This window comes from Pristiophorus japonicus, chromosome 8 (genome assembly GCF_044704955.1).
Source record: "Pristiophorus japonicus isolate sPriJap1 chromosome 8, sPriJap1.hap1, whole genome shotgun sequence".
In the NCBI taxonomy this organism is placed as follows: Eukaryota; Metazoa; Chordata; class Chondrichthyes; family Pristiophoridae; genus Pristiophorus; species Pristiophorus japonicus.
In genome coordinates this window covers 170,462,920-170,485,051 of record NC_091984.1, presented here as the reverse complement: position 1 = coordinate 170,485,051, position 22,132 = coordinate 170,462,920, and the positions used below count along the sequence as shown (strand labels likewise).

Below are 22,132 nucleotides of genomic sequence, written 5' to 3'. Positions count from 1 at the left end.
CTGAATTTGGGGCGTGTACTATTTGCCTCTCTCCGCCTGAAGCAGTGTGTGGCTGCTGCGTCATGACGTGACAATTTTGGTGAGGTGAGGGGAAAACAAGTCCATTTGTTTGTTGAATTCCGTTGAGGTGTTTGAAGTGGCCACTTGCAAATTTTGACACTGGATGCATTTGTGTGGGTAGCAATGTCATGTCAGAGGTCAGAGTGCAACCCATGGCCCGAGAAAAGCACCTGAATTCGCCAATCTTTGGTAAGCTCAGGATTAACAGTCCTTGATTCTGGCACCTTACTCCACTCAGCCATCCTGACAACTGGGCACAGCAGCTCCAGAAAAATGTGTTTCAACTTCACACACACTCCCATTCATTCTTACTGCGTGTCCTTTCAGGCAGCGCCAGTCATTAAGTTCATCGTCCCTACAATTCAACCAACATTCATACGCACAGATATCTCCCAACAACTCGCATTTTCCAATCTACCGGGTAACATCCTACAATTCTGCTTGCTCAGCCTGACATAAGACAAGCAGCACAGCTGACGTTCGAACGCAAGCCCTTCAAAAACAAAGCACAATCCAACAGTAGTTCCAAGCAGGACATTTCAGTCTCTCATTCGCGGGCTTTTTCAATTCACACAATACATTGATGTGGCAAGTGCTATTTGGAGCCCTGCGCCGCAGAACGTCACCAGGATCTCCTAGCTCTGTGAAGGGAAACAAGGTGCTCTGCAGCTATTGTGCCCTTGGCCTGAAGCATCAGTCTGAGCGTTACCACTTGAAGGGCTCAGTCCACAAAGGCAACGACTCTGGCAACTTTTCCGTGTTGGTGCCTGATTCGCTTGGCTCTGGTGCCTTCTTTGCTGGCAAAATGTTAATGTCAGAATTAACAGTGGAAGTCATTCCCTGAGTAACAGAGCACAATTCGGAAGCCTTTGTGTGGAAGAAGTCCCATTCTTTGACTCTGCTGCCCTGTTCTGAGAAACACCACCGGGGTTGAAAGCCACAGCACAAGAAAACAATGTGGAATTCAGCAACGCGGGAGGGTAACAATGTAATGCTCTGAGTGTGCTGCTTTTTCCTGTGGCAAAGGGTTGAAAGGAGAAGCGTGATTTGAAGCCTTATCCCCGAGAACAGGGTTAGGATGTGATAAGTTTAGAGAGGAAGATAAGTTGGTCTGTGAGTGGTCCTTCAGTTTGTTGGATAACGGCAATACCGTTGAGGTGTGCGAGGTGGCCACTTGTAAATTGAAGCCCAGTTGAGCAGGCATTTTTGAAGCTGGCTGCATTTGTGTGGATAAAAAGGTAATGTCAGAAGTGGGATTCCAACCCACGCCCCTAGAAAGGGACCAGAATACAGCAACCTTTGGTAAGGCAAAGATTAACAGTCCTTGAGTCTGGCACCTCAGACCACTCGGCCATTCTGACAATGGGCAGCGCAAGGTGAGAAAAATGTGCTCCAATTTCCGCACACTCACTGAGCAGCATCACAATCGTTCCTTTCACGAGCTCAGGTCCTCCCAAAGCGCTTTACAGCCAATGAAGTATTTTTAAAGTTGAGGCACTGTTGTAATGTCGAAAAGGCGCTAGCCAATTTGCGCACAGCAAGATCCCACAAACAGCAATGTGATCATGACCAGATAATCTGCTTTTTGCAGTGATGTTGATATCGGAATAAATTTTGAATGGAAGTCACAACTAGTTTGTTCCAACATGCATCTAATTACTGGTATTGCCCTGTGGACATTTAGGTTCCTCTGACCTGTGTGTTGCAAAATCGGTTATCGAGAATTTACCGTCGACGACTTTAATTTCCTTAATTATTACCTATCGCAAGGCAAATTCACATTTTACTCACTGGTCGTTGCTTTCAAAACGGACGCAGCTTTCAGTGGTAGCGTGGCCGAGTGGTCTAAGGCGCTGGATTTAGGCTCCAATCTCTTCGGAGGCGTGGGTTCGAATCCCACCGCTGCCAACCCCTGAATTTGGGGCGTGTACTATTTGCCTCTCTCCGCCTGAAGCAGTGTGTGGCTGCTGCGTCATGACGTGACAATTTTGGTGAGGTGAGGGGAAAACAAGTCCATTTGTTTGTTGAATTCCGTTGAGGTGTTTGAAGTGGCCACTTGCAAATTTTGACACTGGATGCATTTGTGTGGGTAGCAATGTCATGTCAGAGGTCAGAGTGCAACCCATGGCCCGAGAAAAGCACCTGAATTCGCCAATCTTTGGTAAGCTCAGGATTAACAGTCCTTGATTCTGGCACCTTACTCCACTCAGCCATCCTGACAACTGGGCACAGCAGCTCCAGAAAAATGTGTTTCAACTTCACACACACTCCCATTCATTCTTACTGCGTGTCCTTTCAGGCAGCGCCAGTCATTAAGTTCATCGTCCCTACAATTCAACCAACATTCATACGCACAGATATCTCCCAACAACTCGCATTTTCCAATCTACCGGGTAACATCCTACAATTCTGCTTGCTCAGCCTGACATAAGACAAGCAGCACAGCTGACGTTCGAACGCAAGCCCTTCAAAAACAAAGCACAATCCAACAGTAGTTCCAAGCAGGACATTTCAGTCTCTCATTCGCGGGCTTTTTCAATTCACACAATACATTGATGTGGCAAGTGCTATTTGGAGCCCTGCGCCGCAGAACGTCACCAGGATCTCCTAGCTCTGTGAAGGGAAACAAGGTGCTCTGCAGCTATTGTGCCCTTGGCCTGAAGCATCAGTCTGAGCGTTACCACTTGAAGGGCTCAGTCCACAAAGGCAACGACTCTGGCAACTTTTCCGTGTTGGTGCCTGATTCGCTTGGCTCTGGTGCCTTCTTTGCTGGCAAAATGTTAATGTCAGAATTAACAGTGGAAGTCATTCCCTGAGTAACAGAGCACAATTCGGAAGCCTTTGTGTGGAAGAAGTCCCATTCTTTGACTCTGCTGCCCTGTTCTGAGAAACACCACCGGGGTTGAAAGCCACAGCACAAGAAAACAATGTGGAATTCAGCAACGCGGGAGGGTAACAATGTAATGCTCTGAGTGTGCTGCTTTTTCGTGTGGCAAAGGGTTGAAAGGAGAAGCGTGATTTGAAGCCTTATCCCCGAGAACAGGGTTAGGATGTGATAAGTTTAGAGAGGAAGATAAGTTGGTCTGTGAGTGGTCCTTCAGTTTGTTGGATAACGGCAATACCGTTGAGGTGTGCGAGGTGGCCACTTGTAAATTGAAGCCCAGTTGAGCAGGCATTTTTGAAGCTGGCTGCATTTGTGTGGATAAAAAGGTAATGTCAGAAGTGGGATTCCAACCCACGCCCCTAGAAAGGGACCAGAATACAGCAACCTTTGGTAAGGCAAAGATTAACAGTCCTTGAGTCTGGCACCTTAGACCACTCGGCCATTCTGACAATGGGCAGAGCAAGGTGAGAAAAATGTGCTCCAATTTCCGCACACTCACTGAGCAGCATCACAATCGTTCCTTTCACGAGCTCAGGTCCTCCCAAAGCGCTTTACAGCCAATGAAGTATTTTTAAAGTTGAGGCACTGTTGTAATGTCGAAAAGGCGCTAGCCAATTTGCGCACAGCAAGATCCCACAAACAGCAATGTGATCATGACCAGATAATCTGCTTTTTGCAGTGATGTTGATATCGGAATAAATTTTGAATGGAAGTCACAACTAGTTTGTTCCAACATGCATCTAATTACTGGTATTGCCCTGTGGACATTTAGGTTCCTCTGACCTGTGTGTTGCAAAATCGGTTATCGAGAATTTACCGTCGACGACTTTAATTTCCTTAATTATTACCTATCGCAAGGCAAATTCACATTTTACTCACTGGTCGTTGCTTTCAAAACGGACGCAACTTTCAGTGGTAGCGTGGCCGAGTGGTCTAAGGCGCTGGATTTAGGCTCCAATCTCTTCGGAGGCGTGGGTTCGAATCCCACCGCTGCCAACCCCTGAATTTGGGGCGTGTACTATTTGCCTCTCTCCGCCTGAAGCAGTGTGTGGCTGCTGCGTCATGACGTGACAATTTTGGTGAGGTGAGGGGAAAACAAGTCCATTAGTTTGTTGAATACCGTTGAGGTGTTTGAAGTGGCCACTTGCAAATTTTGACACTGGATGCATTTGTGTGGGTAGCAATGTCATGTCAGAGGTCAGAGTGCAACCCATGGCCCGAGAAAAGCACCTGAATTCGCCAATCTTTGGTAAGCTCAGGATTAACAGTCCTTGATTCTGGCACCTTACTCCACTCAGCCATCCTGACAACTGGGCACAGCAGCTCCAGAAAAATGTGTTTCAACTTCACACACACTCCCATTCATTCTTACTGCGTGTCCTTTCAGGCAGCGCCAGTCATTAAGTTCATCGTCCCTACAATTCAACCAACATTCATACGCACAGATATCTCCCAACAACTCGCATTTTCCAATCTACCGGGTAACATCCTACAATTCTGCTTGCTCAGCCTGACATAAGACAAGCAGCACAGCTGACGTTCGAACGCAAGCCCTTCAAAAACAAAGCACAATCCAACAGTAGTTCCAAGCAGGACATTTCAGTCTCTCATTCGCGGGCTTTTTCAATTCACACAATACATTGATGTGGCAAGTGCTATTTGGAGCCCTGCGCCGCAGAACGTCACCAGGATCTCCTAGCTCTGTGAAGGGAAACAAGGTGCTCTGCAGCTATTGTGCCCTTGGCCTGAAGCATCAGTCTGAGCGTTACCACTTGAAGGGCTCAGTCCACAAAGGCAACGACTCTGGCAACTTTTCCGTGTTGGTGCCTGATTCGCTTGGCTCTGGTGCCTTCTTTGCTGGCAAAATGTTAATGTCAGAATTAACAGTGGAAGTCATTCCCTGAGTAACAGAGCACAATTCGGAAGCCTTTGTGTGGAAGAAGTCCCATTCTTTGACTCTGCTGCCCTGTTCTGAGAAACACCACCGGGGTTGAAAGCCACAGCACAAGAAAACAATGTGGAATTCAGCAACGCGGGAGGGTAACAATGTAATGCTCTGAGTGTGCTGCTTTTTCCTGTGGCAAAGGGTTGAAAGGAGAAGCGTGATTTGAAGCCTTATCCCCGAGAACAGGGTTAGGATGTGATAAGTTTAGAGAGGAAGATAAGTTGGTCTGTGAGTGGTCCTTCAGTTTGTTGGATAACGGCAATACCGTTGAGGTGTGCGAGGTGGCCACTTGTAAATTGAAGCCCAGTTGAGCAGGCATTTTTGAAGCTGGCTGCATTTGTGTGGATAAAAAGGTAATGTCAGAAGTGGGATTCCAACCCACGCCCCTAGAAAGGGACCAGAATACAGCAACCTTTGGTAAGGCAAAGATTAACAGTCCTTGAGTCTGGCACCTTAGACCACTCGGCCATTCTGACAATGGGCAGAGCAAGGTGAGAAAAATGTGCTCCAATTTCCGCACACTCACTGAGCAGCATCACAATCGTTCCTTTCACGAGCTCAGGTCCTCCCAAAGCGCTTTACAGCCAATGAAGTATTTTTAAAGTTGAGGCACTGTTGTAATGTCGAAAAGGCGCTAGCCAATTTGCGCACAGCAAGATCCCACAAACAGCAATGTGATCATGACCAGATAATCTGCTTTTTGCAGTGATGTTGATATCGGAATAAATTTTGAATGGAAGTCACAACTAGTTTGTTCCAACATGCATCTAATTACTGGTATTGCCCTGTGGACATTTAGGTTCCTCTGACCTGTGTGTTGCAAAATCGGTTATCGAGAATTTACCGTCGACGACTTTAATTTCCTGAATTATTACCTATCGCAAGGCAAATTCACATTTTACTCACTGGTCGTTGCTTTCAAAACGGACGCAGCTTTCAGTGGTAGCGTGGCCGAGTGGTCTAAGGCGCTGGATTTAGGCTCCAATCTCTTCGGAGGCGTGGGTTCGAATCCCACCGCTGCCAACCCCTGAATTTGGGGCGTGTACTATTTGCCTCTCTCCGCCTGAAGCAGTGTGTGGCTGCTGCGTCATGACGTGACAATTTTGGTGAGGTGAGGGGAAAACAAGTCCATTAGTTTGTTGAATACCGTTGAGGTGTTTGAAGTGGCCACTTGCAAATTTTGACACTGGATGCATTTGTGTGGGTAGCAATGTCATGTCAGAGGTCAGAGTGCAACCCATGGCCCGAGAAAAGCACCTGAATTCGCCAATCTTTGGTAAGCTCAGGATTAACAGTCCTTGATTCTGGCACCTTACTCCACTCAGCCATCCTGACAACTGGGCACAGCAGCTCCAGAAAAATGTGTTTCAACTTCACACACACTCCCATTCATTCTTACTGCGTGTCCTTTCAGGCAGCGCCAGTCATTAAGTTCATCGTCCCTACAATTCAACCAACATTCATACGCACAGATATCTCCCAACAACTCGCATTTTCCAATCTACCGGGTAACATCCTACAATTCTGCTTGCTCAGCCTGACATAAGACAAGCAGCACAGCTGACGTTCGAACGCAAGCCCTTCAAAAACAAAGCACAATCCAACAGTAGTTCCAAGCAGGACATTTCAGTCTCTCATTCGCGGGCTTTTTCAATTCACACAATACATTGATGTGGCAAGTGCTATTTGGAGCCCTGCGCCGCAGAACGTCACCAGGATCTCCTAGCTCTGTGAAGGGAAACAAGGTGCTCTGCAGCTATTGTGCCCTTGGCCTGAAGCATCAGTCTGAGCGTTACCACTTGAAGGGCTCAGTCCACAAAGGCAACGACTCTGGCAACTTTTCCGTGTTGGTGCCTGATTCGCTTGGCTCTGGTGCCTTCTTTGCTGGCAAAATGTTAATGTCAGAATTAACAGTGGAAGTCATTCCCTGAGTAACAGAGCACAATTCGGAAGCCTTTGTGTGGAAGAAGTCCCATTCTTTGACTCTGCTGCCCTGTTCTGAGAAACACCACCGGGGTTGAAAGCCACAGCACAAGAAAACAATGTGGAATTCAGCAACGCGGGAGGGTAACAATGTAATGCTCTGAGTGTGCTGCTTTTTCGTGTGGCAAAGGGTTGAAAGGAGAAGCGTGATTTGAAGCCTTATCCCCGAGAACAGGGTTAGGATGTGATAAGTTTAGAGAGGAAGATAAGTTGGTCTGTGAGTGGTCCTTCAGTTTGTTGGATAACGGCAATACCGTTGAGGTGTGCGAGGTGGCCACTTGTAAATTGAAGCCCAGTTGAGCAGGCATTTTTGAAGCTGGCTGCATTTGTGTGGATAAAAAGGTAATGTCAGAAGTGGGATTCCAACCCACGCCCCTAGAAAGGGACCAGAATACAGCAACCTTTGGTAAGGCAAAGATTAACAGTCCTTGAGTCTGGCACCTTAGACCACTCGGCCATTCTGACAATGGGCAGAGCAAGGTGAGAAAAATGTGCTCCAATTTCCGCACACTCACTGAGCAGCATCACAATCGTTCCTTTCACGAGCTCAGGTCCTCCCAAAGCGCTTTACAGCCAATGAAGTATTTTTAAAGTTGAGGCACTGTTGTAATGTCGAAAAGGCGCTAGCCAATTTGCGCACAGCAAGATCCCACAAACAGCAATGTGATCATGACCAGATAATCTGCTTTTTGCAGTGATGTTGATATCGGAATAAATTTTGAATGGAAGTCACAACTAGTTTGTTCCAACATGCATCTAATTACTGGTATTGCCCTGTGGACATTTAGGTTCCTCTGACCTGTGTGTTGCAAAATCGGTTATCGAGAATTTACCGTCGACGACTTTAATTTCCTTAATTATTACCTATCGCAAGGCAAATTCACATTTTACTCACTGGTCGTTGCTTTCAAAACGGACGCAACTTTCAGTGGTAGCGTGGCCGAGTGGTCTAAGGCGCTGGATTTAGGCTCCAATCTCTTCGGAGGCGTGGGTTCGAATCCCACCGCTGCCAACCCCTGAATTTGGGGCGTGTACTATTTGCCTCTCTCCGCCTGAAGCAGTGTGTGGCTGCTGCGTCATGACGTGACAATTTTGGTGAGGTGAGGGGAAAACAAGTCCATTAGTTTGTTGAATACCGTTGAGGTGTTTGAAGTGGCCACTTGCAAATTTTGACACTGGATGCATTTGTGTGGGTAGCAATGTCATGTCAGAGGTCAGAGTGCAACCCATGGCCCGAGAAAAGCACCTGAATTCGCCAATCTTTGGTAAGCTCAGGATTAACAGTCCTTGATTCTGGCACCTTACTCCACTCAGCCATCCTGACAACTGGGCACAGCAGCTCCAGAAAAATGTGTTTCAACTTCACACACACTCCCATTCATTCTTACTGCGTGTCCTTTCAGGCAGCGCCAGTCATTAAGTTCATCGTCCCTACAATTCAACCAACATTCATACGCACAGATATCTCCCAACAACTCGCATTTTCCAATCTACCGGGTAACATCCTACAATTCTGCTTGCTCAGCCTGACATAAGACAAGCAGCACAGCTGACGTTCGAACGCAAGCCCTTCAAAAACAAAGCACAATCCAACAGTAGTTCCAAGCAGGACATTTCAGTCTCTCATTCGCGGGCTTTTTCAATTCACACAATACATTGATGTGGCAAGTGCTATTTGGAGCCCTGCGCCGCAGAACGTCACCAGGATCTCCTAGCTCTGTGAAGGGAAACAAGGTGCTCTGCAGCTATTGTGCCCTTGGCCTGAAGCATCAGTCTGAGCGTTACCACTTGAAGGGCTCAGTCCACAAAGGCAACGACTCTGGCAACTTTTCCGTGTTGGTGCCTGATTCGCTTGGCTCTGGTGCCTTCTTTGCTGGCAAAATGTTAATGTCAGAATTAACAGTGGAAGTCATTCCCTGAGTAACAGAGCACAATTCGGAAGCCTTTGTGTGGAAGAAGTCCCATTCTTTGACTCTGCTGCCCTGTTCTGAGAAACACCACCGGGGTTGAAAGCCACAGCACAAGAAAACAATGTGGAATTCAGCAACGCGGGAGGGTAACAATGTAATGCTCTGAGTGTGCTGCTTTTTCCTGTGGCAAAGGGTTGAAAGGAGAAGCGTGATTTGAAGCCTTATCCCCGAGAACAGGGTTAGGATGTGATAAGTTTAGAGAGGAAGATAAGTTGGTCTGTGAGTGGTCCTTCAGTTTGTTGGATAACGGCAATACCGTTGAGGTGTGCGAGGTGGCCACTTGTAAATTGAAGCCCAGTTGAGCAGGCATTTTTGAAGCTGGCTGCATTTGTGTGGATAAAAAGGTAATGTCAGAAGTGGGATTCCAACCCACGCCCCTAGAAAGGGACCAGAATACAGCAACCTTTGGTAAGGCAAAGATTAACAGTCCTTGAGTCTGGCACCTTAGACCACTCGGCCATTCTGACAATGGGCAGAGCAAGGTGAGAAAAATGTGCTCCAATTTCCGCACACTCACTGAGCAGCATCACAATCGTTCCTTTCACGAGCTCAGGTCCTCCCAAAGCGCTTTACAGCCAATGAAGTATTTTTAAAGTTGAGGCACTGTTGTAATGTCGAAAAGGCGCTAGCCAATTTGCGCACAGCAAGATCCCACAAACAGCAATGTGATCATGACCAGATAATCTGCTTTTTGCAGTGATGTTGATATCGGAATAAATTTTGAATGGAAGTCACAACTAGTTTGTTCCAACATGCATCTAATTACTGGTATTGCCCTGTGGACATTTAGGTTCCTCTGACCTGTGTGTTGCAAAATCGGTTATCGAGAATTTACCGTCGACGACTTTAATTTCCTTAATTATTACCTATCGCAAGGCAAATTCACATTTTACTCACTGGTCGTTGCTTTCAAAACGGACGCAACTTTCAGTGGTAGCGTGGCCGAGTGGTCTAAGGCGCTGGATTTAGGCTCCAATCTCTTCGGACGCGTGGGTTCGAATCCCACCGCTGCCAACCCCTGAATTTGGGACGTGTACTATTTGCCTCTCTCCGCCTGAAGCAGTGTGTGGCTGCTGCGTCATGACGTGACAATTTTGGTGAGGTGAGGGGAAAACAAGTCCATTAGTTTGTTGAATACCGTTGAGGTGTTTGAAGTGGCCACTTGCAAATTTTGACACTGGATGCATTTGTGTGGGTAGCAATGTCATGTCAGAGGTCAGAGTGCAACCCATGGCCCGAGAAAAGCACCTGAATTCGCCAATCTTTGGTAAGCTCAGGATTAACAGTCCTTGATTCTGGCACCTTACTCCACTCAGCCATCCTGACAACTGGGCACAGCAGCTCCAGAAAAATGTGTTTCAACTTCACACACACTCCCATTCATTCTTACTGCGTGTCCTTTCAGGCAGCGCCAGTCATTAAGTTCATCGTCCCTACAATTCAACCAACATTCATACGCACAGATATCTCCCAACAACTCGCATTTTCCAATCTACCGGGTAACATCCTACAATTCTGCTTGCTCAGCCTGACATAAGACAAGCAGCACAGCTGACGTTCGAACGCAAGCCCTTCAAAAACAAAGCACAATCCAACAGTAGTTCCAAGCAGGACATTTCAGTCTCTCATTCGCGGGCTTTTTCAATTCACACAATACATTGATGTGGCAAGTGCTATTTGGAGCCCTGCGCCGCAGAACGTCACCAGGATCTCCTAGCTCTGTGAAGGGAAACAAGGTGCTCTGCAGCTATTGTGCCCTTGGCCTGAAGCATCAGTCTGAGCGTTACCACTTGAAGGGCTCAGTCCACAAAGGCAACGACTCTGGCAACTTTTCCGTGTTGGTGCCTGATTCGCTTGGCTCTGGTGCCTTCTTTGCTGGCAAAATGTTAATGTCAGAATTAACAGTGGAAGTCATTCCCTGAGTAACAGAGCACAATTCGGAAGCCTTTGTGTGGAAGAAGTCCCATTCTTTGACTCTGCTGCCCTGTTCTGAGAAACACCACCGGGGTTGAAAGCCACAGCACAAGAAAACAATGTGGAATTCAGCAACGCGGGAGGGTAACAATGTAATGCTCTGAGTGTGCTGCTTTTTCCTGTGGCAAAGGGTTGAAAGGAGAAGCGTGATTTGAAGCCTTATCCCCGAGAACAGGGTTAGGATGTGATAAGTTTAGAGAGGAAGATAAGTTGGTCTGTGAGTGGTCCTTCAGTTTGTTGGATAACGGCAATACCGTTGAGGTGTGCGAGGTGGCCACTTGTAAATTGAAGCCCAGTTGAGCAGGCATTTTTGAAGCTGGCTGCATTTGTGTGGATAAAAAGGTAATGTCAGAAGTGGGATTCCAACCCACGCCCCTAGAAAGGGACCAGAATACAGCAACCTTTGGTAAGGCAAAGATTAACAGTCCTTGAGTCTGGCACCTTAGACCACTCGGCCATTCTGACAATGGGCAGAGCAAGGTGAGAAAAATGTGCTCCAATTTCCGCACACTCACTGAGCAGCATCACAATCGTTCCTTTCACGAGCTCAGGTCCTCCCAAAGCGCTTTACAGCCAATGAAGTATTTTTAAAGTTGAGGCACTGTTGTAATGTCGAAAAGGCGCTAGCCAATTTGCGCACAGCAAGATCCCACAAACAGCAATGTGATCATGACCAGATAATCTGCTTTTTGCAGTGATGTTGATATCGGAATAAATTTTGAATGGAAGTCACAACTAGTTTGTTCCAACATGCATCTAATTACTGGTATTGCCCTGTGGACATTTAGGTTCCTCTGACCTGTGTGTTGCAAAATCGGTTATCGAGAATTTACCGTCGACGACTTTAATTTCCTTAATTATTACCTATCGCAAGGCAAATTCACATTTTACTCACTGGTCGTTGCTTTCAAAACGGACGCAGCTTTCAGTGGTAGCGTGGCCGAGTGATCTGAGGCGCTGGATTTAGGCTCCAATCTCTTCGGAGGCGTGGGTTCGAATCCCACAGCTGCCAACCCCTGAATTTGAGGCGTGTACTATTTGCCTCTCTCCGCCTGAAGCAGTGTGTGGCTGCTGCGTCATGACGTGACAATTTTGGTGAGGTGAGGGGAAAACAAGTCCATCAGTTTGTTGAATACCGTTGAGGTGTTTGAAGTGGCCACTTGCAAATTTTGACACTGGATGCATTTGTGTGGGTAGCAATGTCATGTCAGAGGTCAGAGTGCAACCCATGGCCCGAGAAAAGCACCTGAATTCGCCAATCTTTGGTAAGCTCAGGATTAACAGTCCTTGATTCTGGCACCTTACTCCACTCAGCCATCCTGACAACTGGGCACAGCAGCTCCAGAAAAATGTGTTTCAACTTCACACACACTCCCATTCATTCTTACTGCGTGTCCTTTCAGGCAGCGCCAGTCATTAAGTTCATCGTCCCTACAATTCAACCAACATTCATACGCACAGATATCTCCCAACAACTCGCATTTTCCAATCTACCGGGTAACATCCTACAATTCTGCTTGCTCAGCCTGACATAAGACAAGCAGCACAGCTGACGTTCGAACGCAAGCCCTTCAAAAACAAAGCACAATCCAACAGTAGTTCCAAGCAGGACATTTCAGTCTCTCATTCGCGGGCTTTTTCAATTCACACAATACATTGATGTGGCAAGTGCTATTTGGAGCCCTGCGCCGCAGAACGTCACCAGGATCTCCTAGCTCTGTGAAGGGAAACAAGGTGCTCTGCAGCTATTGTGCCCTTGGCCTGAAGCATCAGTCTGAGCGTTACCACTTGAAGGGCTCAGTCCACAAAGGCAACGACTCTGGCAACTTTTCCGTGTTGGTGCCTGATTCGCTTGGCTCTGGTGCCTTCTTTGCTGGCAAAATGTTAATGTCAGAATTAACAGTGGAAGTCATTCCCTGAGTAACAGAGCACAATTCGGAAGCCTTTGTGTGGAAGAAGTCCCATTCTTTGACTCTGCTGCCCTGTTCTGAGAAACACCACCGGGGTTGAAAGCCACAGCACAAGAAAACAATGTGGAATTCAGCAACGCGGGAGGGTAACAATGTAATGCTCTGAGTGTGCTGCTTTTTCCTGTGGCAAAGGGTTGAAAGGAGAAGCGTGATTTGAAGCCTTATCCCCGAGAACAGGGTTAGGATGTGATAAGTTTAGAGAGGAAGATAAGTTGGTCTGTGAGTGGTCCTTCAGTTTGTTGGATAACGGCAATACCGTTGAGGTGTGCGAGGTGGCCACTTGTAAATTGAAGCCCAGTTGAGCAGGCATTTTTGAAGCTGGCTGCATTTGTGTGGATAAAAAGGTAATGTCAGAAGTGGGATTCCAACCCACGCCCCTAGAAAGGGACCAGAATACAGCAACCTTTGGTAAGGCAAAGATTAACAGTCCTTGAGTCTGGCACCTTAGACCACTCGGCCATTCTGACAATGGGCACAGCAAGGTGAGAAAAATGTGCTCCAATTTCCGCACACTCACTGAGCAGCATCACAATCGTTCCTTTCACGAGCTCAGGTCCTCCCAAAGCGCTTTACAGCCAATGAAGTATTTTTAAAGTTGAGGCACTGTTGTAATGTCGAAAAGGCGCTAGCCAATTTGCGCACAGCAAGATCCCACAAACAGCAATGTGATCATGACCAGATAATCTGCTTTTTGCAGTGATGTTGATATCGGAATAAATTTTGAATGGAAGTCACAACTAGTTTGTTCCAACATGCATCTAATTACTGGTATTGCCCTGTGGACATTTAGGTTCCTCTGACCTGTGTGTTGCAAAATCGGTTATCGAGAATTTACCGTCGACGACTTTAATTTCCTTAATTATTACCTATCGCAAGGCAAATTCACATTTTACTCACTGGTCGTTGCTTTCAAAACGGACGCAGCTTTCAGTGGTAGCGTGGCCGAGTGGTCTAAGGCGCTGGATTTAGGCTCCAATCTCTTCGGAGGCGTGGGTTCGAATCCCACCGCTGCCAACCCCTGAATTTGGGGCGTGTACTATTTGCCTCTCTCCGCCTGAAGCAGTGTGTGGCTGCTGCGTCATGACGTGACAATTTTGGTGAGGTGAGGGGAAAACAAGTCCATTAGTTTGTTGAATACCGTTGAGGTGTTTGAAGTGGCCACTTGCAAATTTTGACACTGGATGCATTTGTGTGGGTAGCAATGTCATGTCAGAGGTCAGAGTGCAACCCATGGCCCGAGAAAAGCACCTGAATTCGCCAATCTTTGGTAAGCTCAGGATTAACAGTCCTTGATTCTGGCACCTTACTCCACTCAGCCATCCTGACAACTGGGCACAGCAACTCCAGAAAAATGTGTTTCAACTTCACACACACTCCCATTCATTCTTACTGCGTGTCCTTTCAGGCAGCGCCAGTCATTAAGTTCATCGTCCCTACAATTCAACCAACATTCATACGCACAGATATCTCCCAACAACTCGCATTTTCCAATCTACCGGGTAACATCCTGCAATTCTGCTTGCTCAGCCTGACATAAGACAAGCAGCACAGCTGACGTTCGAACGCAAGCCCTTCAAAAACAAAGCACAATCCAACAGTAGTTCCAAGCAGGACATTTCAGTCTCTCATTCGCGGGATTTTTCAATTCACACAATACATTGATGTGGCAAGTGCTATTTGGAGCCCTGCGCCGCAGAACGTCACCAGGATCTCCTAGCTCTGTGAAGGGAAACAAGGTGCTCTGCAGCTATTGTGCCCTTGGCCTGAAGCATCAGTCTGAGCGTTACCACTTGAAGGGCTCAGTCCACAAAGGCAACGACTCTGGCAACTTTTCCGTGTTGGTGCCTGATTCGCTTGGCTCTGGTGCCTTCTTTGCTGGCAAAATGTTAATGTCAGAATTAACAGTGGAAGTCATTCCCTGAGTAACAGAGCACAATTCAGAAGCCTTTGTGTGGAAGAAGTCCCATTCTTTGACTCTGCTGCCCTGTTCTGAGAAACACCACCGGGGTTGAAAGCCACAGCACAAGAAAACAATGTGGAATTCAGCAACGCGGGAGGGTAACAATGTAATGCTCTGAGTGTGCTGCTTTTTCGTGTGGCAAAGGGTTGAAAGGAGAAGCGTGATTTGAAGCCTTATCCCCGAGAACAGTGTTAGGATGTGATAAGTTTAGAGAGGAAGATAAGTTGGTCTGTGAGTGGTCCTTCAGTTTGTTGGATAACGGCAATACCGTTGAGGTGTGCGAGGTGGCCACTTGTAAATTGAAGCCCAGTTGAGCAGGCATTTTTGAAGCTGGCTGCATTTGTGTGGATAAAAAGGTAATGTCAGAAGTGGGATTCCAACCCACGCCCCTAGAAAGGGACCAGAATACAGCAAACTTTGGTAAGGCAAAGATTAACAGTCCTTGAGTCTGGCACCTTAGACCACTCGGCCATTCTGACAATGGGCAGCGCAAGGTGAGAAAAATGTGCTCCAATTTCCGCACACTCACTGAGCAGCATCACAATCGTTCCTTTCACGAGCTCAGGTCCTCCCAAAGCGCTTTACAGCCAATGAAGTATTTTTAAAGTTGAGGCACTGTTGTAATGTCGAAAAGGCGCTAGCCAATTTGCGCACAGCAAGATCCCACAAACAGCAATGTGATCATGACCAGATAATCTGCTTTTTGCAGTGATGTTGATATCGGAATAAATTTTGAATGGAAGTCACAACTAGTTTGTTCCAACATGCATCTAATTACTGGTATTGCCCTGTGGACATTTAGGTTCCTCTGACCTGTGTGTTGCAAAATCGGTTATCGAGAATTTACCGTCGACGACTTTAATTTCCTGAATTATTACCTATCGCAAGGCAAATTCACATTTTACTCACTGGTCGTTGCTTTCAAAACGGACGCAGCTTTCAGTGGTAGCGTGGCCGAGTGGTCTAAGGCGCTGGATTTAGGCTCCAATCTCTTCGGAGGCGTGGGTTCGAATCCCACCGCTGCCAACCCCTGAATTTGGGGCGTGTACTATTTGCCTCTCTCCGCCTGAAGCAGTGTGTGGCTGCTGCGTCATGACGTGACAATTTTGGTGAGGTGAGGGGAAAACAAGTCCATTAGTTTGTTGAATACCGTTGAGGTGTTTGAAGTGGCCACTTGCAAATTTTGACACTGGATGCATTTGTGTGGGTAGCAATGTCATGTCAGAGGTCAGAGTGCAACCCATGGCCCGAGAAAAGCACCTGAATTCGCCAATCTTTGGTAAGCTCAGGATTAACAGTCGTTGATTCTGGCACCTTACTCCACTCAGCCATCCTGACAACTGGGCACAGCAGCTCCAGAAAAATGTGTTTCAACTTCACACACACTCCCATTCATTCTTACTGCGTGTCCTTTCAGGCAGCGCCAGTCATTAAGTTCATCGTCCCTACAATTCAACCAACATTCATACGCACAGGTATCTCCCAACAACTCGCATTTTCCAATCTACCGGGTAACATCCTGCAATTCTGCTTGCTCAGCCTGACATAAGACAAGCAGCACAGCTGACGTTCGAACGCAAGCCCTTCAAAAACAAAGCACAATCCAACAGTAGTTCCAAGCAGGACATTTCAGTCTCTCATTCGCGGGATTTTTCAATTCACACAATACATTGATGTGGCAAGTGCTATTTGGAGCCCTGCGCCGCAGAACGTCACCAGGATCTCCTAGCTCTGTGAAGGGAAACAAGGTGCTCTGCAGCTATTGTGCCCTTGGCCTGAAGCATCAGTCTGAGCGTTACCACTTGAAGGGCTCAGTCCACAAAGGCAACGACTCTGGCAACTTTTCCGTGTTGGTGCCTGATTCGCTTGGCTCTGGTGCCTTCTTTGCTGGCAAAATGTTAATGTCAGAATTAACAGTGGAAGTCATTCCCTGAGTAACAGAGCACAATTCGGAAGCCTTTGTGTGGAAGAAGTCCCATTCTTTGACTCTGCTGCCCTGTTCTGAGAAACACCACCGGGGTTGAAAGCCACAGCACAAGAAAACAATGTGGAATTCAGCAACGCGGGAGGGTAACAATGTAATGCTCTGAGTGTGCTGCTTTTTCGTGTGGCAAAGGGTTGAAAGGAGAAGCGTGATTTGAAGCCTTATCCCCGAGAACAGTGTTAGGATGTGATAAGTTTAGAGAGGAAGATAAGTTGGTCTGTGAGTGGTCCTTCAGTTTGTTGGATAACGGCAATACCGTTGAGGTGTGCGAGGTGGCCACTTGTAAATTGAAGCCCAGTTGAGCAGGCATTTTTGAAGCTGGCTGCATTTGTGTGGATAAAAAGGTAATGTCAGAAGTGGGATTCCAACCCACGCCCCTAGAAAGGGACCAGAATACAGCAACCTTTGGTAAGGCAAAGATTAACAGTCCTTGAGTCTGGCACCTTAGACCACTCGGCCATTCTGACAATGGGCAGCGCAAGGTGAGAAAAATGTGCTCCAATTTCCGCACACTCACTGAGCAGCATCACAATCGTTCCTTTCACGAGCTCAGGTCCTCCCAAAGCGCTTTACAGCCAATGAAGTATTTTTAAAGTTGAGGCACTGTTGTAATGTCGAAAAGGCGCTAGCCAATTTGCGCACAGCAAGATCCCACAAACAGCAATGTGATCATGACCAGATAATCTGCTTTTTGCAGTGATGTTGATATCGGAATAAATTTTGAATGGAAGTCACAACTAGTTTGTTCCAACATGCATCTAATTACTGGTATTGCCCTGTGGACATTTAGGTTCCTCTGACCTGTGTGTTGCAAAATCGGTTATCGAGAATTTACCGTCGACGACTTTAATTTCCTTAATTATTACCTATCGCAAGGCAAATTCACATTTTACTCACTGGTCGTTGCTTTCAAAACGGACGCAGCTTTCAGTGGTAGCGTGGCCGAGTGGTCTAAGGCGCTGGATTTAGGCTCCAATCTCTTCGGAGGCGTGGGTTCGAATCCCACCGCTGCCAACCCCTGAATTTGGGGCGTGTACTATTTGCCTCTCTCCGCCTGAAGCAGTGTGTGGCTGCTGCGTCATGACGTGACAATTTTGGTGAGGTGAGGGGAAAACAAGTCCATTAGTTTGTTGAATACCGTTGAGGTGTTTGAAGTGGCCACTTGCAAATTTTGACACTGGATGCATTTGTGTGGGTAGCAATGTCATGTCAGAGGTCAGAGTGCAACCCATGGCCCGAGAAAAGCACCTGAATTCGCCAATCTTTGGTAAGCTCAGGATTAACAGTCGTTGATTCTGGCACCTTACTCCACTCAGCCATCCTGACAACTGGGCACAGCAGCTCCAGAAAAATGTGTTTCAACTTCACACACACTCCCATTCATTCTTACTGCGTGTCCTTTCAGGCAGCGCCAGTCATTAAGTTCATCGTCCCTACAATTCAACCAACATTCATACGCACAGGTATCTCCCAACAACTCGCATTTTCCAATCTACCGGGTAACATCCTACAATTCTGCTTGCTCAGCCTGACATAAGACAAGCCGCACAGCTGACGTTCGAACGGAAGCCCTTCAAAAACAAAGCACAATCCAACAGTAGTTCCAAGCAGGACATTTCAGTCTCTCATTCGCGGGCTTTTTCAATTCACACAATACATTGATGTGGCAAGTGCTATTTGGAGCCCTGCGCCGCAGAACGTCACCAGGATCTCCTAGCTCTGTGAAGGGAAACAAGGTGCTCTGCAGCTATTGTGCCCTTGGCCTGAAGCATCAGTCTGAGCGTTACCACTTGAAGGGCTCAGTCCACAAAGGCAACGACTCTGGCAACTTTTCCGTGTTGGTGCCTGATTCGCTTGGCTCTGGTGCCTTCTTTGCTGGCAAAATGTTAATGTCAGAATTAACAGTGGAAGTCATTCCCTGAGCAACAGAGCACAATTCGGAAGCCTTTGTGTGGAAGAAGTCCCATTCTTTGACTCTGCTGCCCTGTTCTGAGAAACACCACCGGGGTTGAAAGCCACAGCACAAGAAAACAATGTGGAATTCAGCAACGCGGGAGGGTAACAATGTAATGCTCTGAGTGTGCTGCTTTTTCGTGTGGCAAAGGGTTGAAAGGAGAAGCGTGATTTGAAGCTTTATCCCCGAGAACAGTGTTAGGATGTGATAAGTTTAGAGAGGAAGATAAGTTGGTCTGTGAGTGGTCCTTCAGTTTGTTGGATAACGGCAATACCGTTGAGGTGTGCGAGGTGGCCACTTGTAAATTGAAGCCCAGTTGAGCAGGCATTTTTGAAGCTGGCTGCATTTGTGTGGATACAAAGGTAATGTCAGAAGTGGGATTCCAACCCACGCCCCTAGAAAGGGACCAGAATACAGCAACCTTTGGTAAGGCAAAGATTAACAGTCCTTGAGTCTGGCACCTTAGACCACTCGGCCATTCTGACAATGGGCAGCGCAAGGTGAGAAAAATGTGCTCCAATTTCCGCACACTCACTGAGCAGCATCACAATCGTTCCTTTCACGAGCTCAGGTCCTCCCAAAGCGCTTTACAGCCAATGAAGTATTTTTAAAGTTGAGGCACTGTTGTAATGTCGAAAAGGCGCTAGCCAATTTGCGCACAGCAAGATCCCACAAACAGCAATGTGATCATGACCAGATAATCTGCTTTTTGCAGTGATGTTGATATCGGAATAAATTTTGAATGGAAGTCACAACTAGTTTGTTCCAACATGCATCTAATTACTGGTATTGCCCTGTGGACATTTAGGTTCCTCTGACCTGTGTGTTGCAAAATCGGTTATCGAGAATTTACCGTCGACGACTTTAATTTCCTTAATTATTACCTATCGCAAGGCAAATTCACATTTTACTCACTGGTCGTTGCTTTCAAAACGGACGCAGCTTTCAGTGGTAGCGTGGCCGAGTGGTCTAAGGCGCTGGATTTAGGCTCCAATCTCTTCGGAGGCGTGGGTTCGAATCCCACCGCTGCCAACCCCTGAATTTGGGGCGTGTACTATTTGCCTCTCTCCGCCTGAAGCAGTGTGTGGCTGCTGCGTCATGACGTGACAATTTTGGTGAGGTGAGGGGAAAACAAGTCCATTAGTTTGTTGAATACCGTTGAGGTGTTTGAAGTGGCCACTTGCAAATTTTGACACTGGATGCATTTGTGTGGGTAGCAATGTCATGTCAGAGGTCAGAGTGCAACCCATGGCCCGAGAAAAGCACCTGAATTCGCCAATCTTTGGTAAGCTCAGGATTAACAGTCCTTGATTCTGGCACCTTACTCCACTCAGCCATCCTGACAACTGGGCACAGCAGCTCCAGAAAAATGTGTTTCAACTTCACACACACTCCCATTCATTCTTACTGCGTGTCCTTTCAGGCAGCGCCAGTCATTAAGTTCATCGTCCCTACAATTCAACCAACATTCATACGCACAGATATCTCCCAACAACTCGCATTTTCCAATCTACCGGGTAACATCCTGCAATTCTGCTTGCTCAGCCTGACATAAGACAAGCAGCACAGCTGACGTTCGAACGCAAGCCCTTCAAAAACAAAGCACAATCCAACAGTAGTTCCAAGCAGGACATTTCAGTCTCTCATTCGCGGGCTTTTTCAATTCACACAATACATTGATGTGGCAAGTGCTATTTGGAGCCCTGCGCCGCAGAACGTCACCAGGATCTCCTAGCTCTGTGAAGGGAAACAAGGTGCTCTGCAGCTATTGTGCCCTTGGCCTGAAGCATCAGTCTGAGCGTTACCACTTGAAGGGCTCAGTCCACAAAGGCAACGACTCTGGCAACTTTTCCGTGTTGGTGCCTGATTCGCTTGGCTCTGGTGCCTTCTTTGCTGGCAAAATGTTAATGTCAGAATTAACAGTGGAAGTCATTCCCTGAGTAACAGAGCACAATTCAGAAGCCTTTGTGTGGAAGAAGTCCCATTCTTTGACTCTGCTGCCCTGTTCTGAGAAACACCACCGGGGTTGAAAGCCACAGCACAAGAAAACAATGTGGAATTCAGCAACGCGGGAGGGTAACAATGTAATGCTCTGAGTGTGCTGCTTTTTCGTGTGGCAAAGGGTTGAAAGGAGAAGCGTGATTTGAAGCCTTATCCCCGAGAACAGTGTTAGGATGTGATAAGTTTAGAGAGGAAGATAAGTTGGTCTGTGAGTGGTCCTTCAGTTTGTTGGATAACGGCAATACCGTTGAGGTGTGCGAGGTGGCCACTTGTAAATTGAAGCCCAGTTGAGCAGGCATTTTTGAAGCTGGCTGCATTTGTGTGGATAAAAAGGTAATGTCAGAAGTGGGATTCCAACCCACGCCCCTAGAAAGGGACCAGAATACAGCAAACTTTGGTAAGGCAAAGATTAACAGTCCTTGAGTCTGGCACCTTAGACCACTCGGCCATTCTGACAATGGGCAGCGCAAGGTGAGAAAAATGTGCTCCAATTTCCGCACACTCACTGAGCAGCATCACAATCGTTCCTTTCACGAGCTCAGGTCCTCCCAAAGCGCTTTACAGCCAATGAAGTATTTTTAAAGTTGAGGCACTGTTGTAATGTCGAAAAGGCGCTAGCCAATTTGCGCACAGCAAGATCCCACAAACAGCAATGTGATCATGACCAGATAATCTGCTTTTTGCAGTGATGTTGATATCGGAATAAATTTTGAATGGAAGTCACAACTAGTTTGTTCCAACATGCATCTAATTACTGGTATTGCCCTGTGGACATTTAGGTTCCTCTGACCTGTGTGTTGCAAAATCGGTTATCGAGAATTTACCGTCGACGACTTTAATTTCCTTAATTATTACCTATCGCAAGGCAAATTCACATTTTACTCACTGGTCGTTGCTTTCAAAACGGACGCAGCTTTCAGTGGTAGCGTGGCCGAGTGGTCTAAGGCGCTGGATTTAGGCTCCAATCTCTTCGGAGGCGTGGGTTCGAATCCCACCGCTGCCAACCCCTGAATTTGGGGCGTGTACTATTTGCCTCTCTCCGCCTGAAGCAGTGTGTGGCTGCTGCGTCATGACGTGACAATTTTGGTGAGGTGAGGGGAAAACAAGTCCATTAGTTTGTTGAATACCGTTGAGGTGTTTGAAGTGGCCACTTGCAAATTTTGACACTGGATGCATTTGTGTGGGTAGCAATGTCATGTCAGAGGTCAGAGTGCAACCCATGGCCCGAGAAAAGCACCTGAATTCGCCAATCTTTGGTAAGCTCAGGATTAACAGTCCTTGATTCTGGCACCTTACTCCACTCAGCCATCCTGACAACTGGGCACAGCAGCTCCAGAAAAATGTGTTTCAACTTCACACACACTCCCATTCATTCTTACTGCGTGTCCTTTCAGGCAGCGCCAGTCATTAAGTTCATCGTCCCTACAATTCAACCAACATTCATACG

The 22,132-nt window shown here is 47.1% G+C and overlaps 20 non-coding genes across 20 annotated transcripts; 10 read left to right on the top strand and 10 right to left on the bottom strand.

The window, feature by feature from the left end:
• The first annotated feature begins 1,886 nt into the window (after positions 1-1,886).
• Positions 1,887-1,968, top strand: trnal-uag (transfer RNA leucine (anticodon UAG)). The gene has a single exon. It is a non-coding gene; the product is annotated as a tRNA-Leu (tRNA).
• Positions 1,969-3,274: 1,306 nt separating this feature from the next.
• Positions 3,275-3,393, bottom strand: trnal-caa (transfer RNA leucine (anticodon CAA)). Its single transcript has 2 exons — positions 3,356-3,393; positions 3,275-3,320 (listed from the first exon to the last, which is right to left on the bottom strand). It is a non-coding gene; the product is annotated as a tRNA-Leu (tRNA).
• Positions 3,394-3,858: 465 nt separating this feature from the next.
• On the top strand, positions 3,859-3,940 carry trnal-uag (transfer RNA leucine (anticodon UAG)). Its single transcript has one exon. It is a non-coding gene; the product is annotated as a tRNA-Leu (tRNA).
• Positions 3,941-5,246: 1,306 nt separating this feature from the next.
• trnal-caa (transfer RNA leucine (anticodon CAA)) lies at positions 5,247-5,365 on the bottom strand. The gene is made up of 2 exons: positions 5,328-5,365; positions 5,247-5,292 (listed from the first exon to the last, which is right to left on the bottom strand). It is a non-coding gene; the product is annotated as a tRNA-Leu (tRNA).
• A 465-nt stretch (positions 5,366-5,830) lies between these two features.
• On the top strand, positions 5,831-5,912 carry trnal-uag (transfer RNA leucine (anticodon UAG)). The gene has a single exon. It is a non-coding gene; the product is annotated as a tRNA-Leu (tRNA).
• Positions 5,913-7,218: 1,306 nt separating this feature from the next.
• On the bottom strand, positions 7,219-7,337 carry trnal-caa (transfer RNA leucine (anticodon CAA)). The gene is made up of 2 exons: positions 7,300-7,337; positions 7,219-7,264 (listed from the first exon to the last, which is right to left on the bottom strand). It is a non-coding gene; the product is annotated as a tRNA-Leu (tRNA).
• A 465-nt stretch (positions 7,338-7,802) lies between these two features.
• Positions 7,803-7,884, top strand: trnal-uag (transfer RNA leucine (anticodon UAG)). Its single transcript has one exon. It is a non-coding gene; the product is annotated as a tRNA-Leu (tRNA).
• A 1,306-nt stretch (positions 7,885-9,190) lies between these two features.
• On the bottom strand, positions 9,191-9,309 carry trnal-caa (transfer RNA leucine (anticodon CAA)). Its single transcript has 2 exons — positions 9,272-9,309; positions 9,191-9,236 (listed from the first exon to the last, which is right to left on the bottom strand). It is a non-coding gene; the product is annotated as a tRNA-Leu (tRNA).
• A 465-nt stretch (positions 9,310-9,774) lies between these two features.
• Positions 9,775-9,856, top strand: trnal-uag (transfer RNA leucine (anticodon UAG)). The gene has a single exon. It is a non-coding gene; the product is annotated as a tRNA-Leu (tRNA).
• A 1,306-nt stretch (positions 9,857-11,162) lies between these two features.
• trnal-caa (transfer RNA leucine (anticodon CAA)) lies at positions 11,163-11,281 on the bottom strand. Its single transcript has 2 exons — positions 11,244-11,281; positions 11,163-11,208 (listed from the first exon to the last, which is right to left on the bottom strand). It is a non-coding gene; the product is annotated as a tRNA-Leu (tRNA).
• Positions 11,282-13,134: 1,853 nt separating this feature from the next.
• On the bottom strand, positions 13,135-13,253 carry trnal-caa (transfer RNA leucine (anticodon CAA)). The gene is made up of 2 exons: positions 13,216-13,253; positions 13,135-13,180 (listed from the first exon to the last, which is right to left on the bottom strand). It is a non-coding gene; the product is annotated as a tRNA-Leu (tRNA).
• Positions 13,254-13,718: 465 nt separating this feature from the next.
• trnal-uag (transfer RNA leucine (anticodon UAG)) lies at positions 13,719-13,800 on the top strand. Its single transcript has one exon. It is a non-coding gene; the product is annotated as a tRNA-Leu (tRNA).
• A 1,306-nt stretch (positions 13,801-15,106) lies between these two features.
• Positions 15,107-15,225, bottom strand: trnal-caa (transfer RNA leucine (anticodon CAA)). Its single transcript has 2 exons — positions 15,188-15,225; positions 15,107-15,152 (listed from the first exon to the last, which is right to left on the bottom strand). It is a non-coding gene; the product is annotated as a tRNA-Leu (tRNA).
• A 465-nt stretch (positions 15,226-15,690) lies between these two features.
• trnal-uag (transfer RNA leucine (anticodon UAG)) lies at positions 15,691-15,772 on the top strand. Its single transcript has one exon. It is a non-coding gene; the product is annotated as a tRNA-Leu (tRNA).
• A 1,306-nt stretch (positions 15,773-17,078) lies between these two features.
• On the bottom strand, positions 17,079-17,197 carry trnal-caa (transfer RNA leucine (anticodon CAA)). Its single transcript has 2 exons — positions 17,160-17,197; positions 17,079-17,124 (listed from the first exon to the last, which is right to left on the bottom strand). It is a non-coding gene; the product is annotated as a tRNA-Leu (tRNA).
• Positions 17,198-17,662: 465 nt separating this feature from the next.
• On the top strand, positions 17,663-17,744 carry trnal-uag (transfer RNA leucine (anticodon UAG)). The gene has a single exon. It is a non-coding gene; the product is annotated as a tRNA-Leu (tRNA).
• A 1,306-nt stretch (positions 17,745-19,050) lies between these two features.
• trnal-caa (transfer RNA leucine (anticodon CAA)) lies at positions 19,051-19,169 on the bottom strand. The gene is made up of 2 exons: positions 19,132-19,169; positions 19,051-19,096 (listed from the first exon to the last, which is right to left on the bottom strand). It is a non-coding gene; the product is annotated as a tRNA-Leu (tRNA).
• Positions 19,170-19,634: 465 nt separating this feature from the next.
• trnal-uag (transfer RNA leucine (anticodon UAG)) lies at positions 19,635-19,716 on the top strand. The gene has a single exon. It is a non-coding gene; the product is annotated as a tRNA-Leu (tRNA).
• A 1,306-nt stretch (positions 19,717-21,022) lies between these two features.
• Positions 21,023-21,141, bottom strand: trnal-caa (transfer RNA leucine (anticodon CAA)). Its single transcript has 2 exons — positions 21,104-21,141; positions 21,023-21,068 (listed from the first exon to the last, which is right to left on the bottom strand). It is a non-coding gene; the product is annotated as a tRNA-Leu (tRNA).
• A 465-nt stretch (positions 21,142-21,606) lies between these two features.
• Positions 21,607-21,688, top strand: trnal-uag (transfer RNA leucine (anticodon UAG)). The gene has a single exon. It is a non-coding gene; the product is annotated as a tRNA-Leu (tRNA).
• The last annotated feature ends 444 nt before the right edge of the window (positions 21,689-22,132 follow it).